Source organism: Prunus avium, unplaced genomic scaffold, assembly GCF_965620075.1.
Source record: "Prunus avium unplaced genomic scaffold, drPruAviu1.hap1.1 HAP1_SCAFFOLD_45, whole genome shotgun sequence".
NCBI classification, from domain to species: domain Eukaryota; kingdom Viridiplantae; phylum Streptophyta; class Magnoliopsida; order Rosales; family Rosaceae; genus Prunus; species Prunus avium.
In genome coordinates this window covers 47,501-50,000 of record NW_028276903.1, presented here as the reverse complement: position 1 = coordinate 50,000, position 2,500 = coordinate 47,501, and positions in this window count along the sequence as shown.

Here is a 2,500-nt window from a genome sequence, read left to right as displayed (position 1 = left end):
TTTCTAAAAACAACCGTGCACACCGAGGTTAAACTTTACCGGCTCCACTCCGACTCGCCGCTCGCCCACTAGTCCGAAGGCAACAAAACATTTGTTTTTCATTTTGATGAAAATTTCTGTTTTTAAATCTTGTTGGTTTGAAATTGTTTTGAAAAGGTTCTTTAAATCTTGCGGGTTTGCAACTCATAAGAGCGTCACTTTCAACGTCCCCGGCATTGGATTGAGTTTCTAAAAACAACCGTGCACACCGAGGTTAAACTTTACCGGCTCCACTCCGACTCGCCGCTCGCCCACAAATCCGAAGGCAACAAAACATTTGTTTTTAATTTTGATGAAATTTTTTGAAAACATTGGCTTGGCAAGCCCCAATCCGCGACTATCCACCCACCGCCACCCCACACGGGTGGTTGTTGTTGCGAAATGAGGTTGTGGTCGACATGCCCGTGCATTTGAGAAGGAGTTCCTAGCACTCCATGCTCTCCCATGCCAAAAAAAAGCCTAGACAACCCCATTTCGCAACTTTCCACGCCTTTTTTTTCCTCCCTCACCCATGGCGGCGGCATGGTGGCGGCGGCCGGATTCCGGCCACCACCGCCATGGGTGGCAGCCCCCCGACCCCGACACCAAACCCATAATACCGAGGCAACATATCGAGGCAACATGACATGGGTGTGGCGTGGGGGAAGGGGGCTGCAGCTAGGAAGGCATGGGCTGCCATGCATATGCAGGCAACACACACCCCCCTATATAGCATTTTATGCATTTAGCCCTTTGACAGGAAGAGACATCACCTATGCGCGAGGAGTCATAATGGGCTCTAAATAATTCAATACAAGGTATTTGGACGTGATTTTTTGCAGGGATACTAAGAAACATGCAATCTATGATGGGAAAAAGTTTCATAAATTTTTGAAGTCGGGAAGTATTTTTTATTATTTTTAGAAGTCGTAAAATTGAAAAAATCATTAAAACAAATCCGGGAGGAATTTTTTAGTTTTGTAAGTTGGAGAAGGTCCTAAAAATCATAGACTACTTATGGGGAGCTTATTGTGCGAGGAAATTTCAATAAAAACGGGGTTTGACAAGATTTGAAAAATTCTGTCGACATTTGAAAAAACCTGGAACCATGCTGCCGGCATGCTGCGCACATGCTGCGCGCAGGCTGCGCGCATGCTGCGCGCAGCCTGCGCGCATGCCATGGCAGGACAAGTTTCGCTAGCCTCACTGTCGACAGATGCGCAAGCTGCGCGCACGCTGCGCACAGGCTGCGCGCATGCTGCGCACAGACTGCGCGCACGCTGCGCGCATGCCATGGCAGGACAAGTTTCGCTAGCCTCACTGTCGACAGATGCGCAAGCTGCACGCAAGCTCCGCGCACGCTGCGCACAGCCTGCGCGCATGTTGTGCGCATGCTGCGCGCAGGCTGCGCGCAGGCGCCGCGCATGCCATGGCAGGACAAGTTTCGCTAGCCTCACTGTCGACAGATGCGCAAGCTGCGCGCACAGGCTGCGCGCACGCCATGGCAGGACAACTTTCGCTAGCCTCACTGTCGACAGAATCAGCACGCTGCAAGCAAGCTGCGCGCGCGCATGGCAGGACAAGTTTCGAAAAATTCTGTCGACAGGCTGCCGGCATGGTGCGCGCACGCTGCCGGCATGCTGTGCGCACGCTGCCGACATGCTGTGCGCACGCTGCGCACAGGCTGCCGGCATGCTGCGCGCAGCCCATGGCAGGACAAGGTCCGAAAAAATCTGTCGACATTTTTACGCCGTGGTAGGCTTCCGCTTCGCGTCACTTTGTCGACATTCAAGCCTACCATTTGTATTGAATTTTTCAAACCTTGTCAAACCCCATTATTCAAATGTCGAAAAATTTTGTCGACATTTTTACGCCATGATAGGCTTCCGCTTCGCGTCACTTTGTCGGAATGCATCGCATGGCGAGGTAAGGCCACGGCATGCCAAGGCGAAGGCAACGCATGGCTTGAATGGCTTGGTCAAGGCCACATCATGGGCACGGCATGCCAAGGCAAGGCGAGGCAAGCCATCCTTAGCCTCGCCTACACTCACTTTCTCGGAATGCATTGGATGATGAGCAATTCCAAGGTAAGGCAACGCATGGCTTGAATGGCTTGGTGTAGGCCACAACTTGGGCATGGCATGCCAATGCAAGGCAAGGCAAGGCAAGCCATCCTTAGCCTCGCCTACACTCACTTTCTCGGAATGCATTGGATGATGAGCAATTCCAAGGTAAGGCAACGCATGGCTTGAATGGCTTGGTGTAGGCCACAACTTGGGCATGGCATGCCAATGCAAGGCAAGGCAAGGCAAGCCATCCTTAGCCTCGCCTACACTCACTTTCTCGGAATGCATTGGATGATGAGCAATTCCAAGGTAAGGCAACGCATGGCTTGAATGGCTTGGTGTAGGCCACAACTTGGGCATGGCATGCCAATGCAAGGCAAGGCAAGCCACGCCATCCGAAGCCTCCAATAACCTCA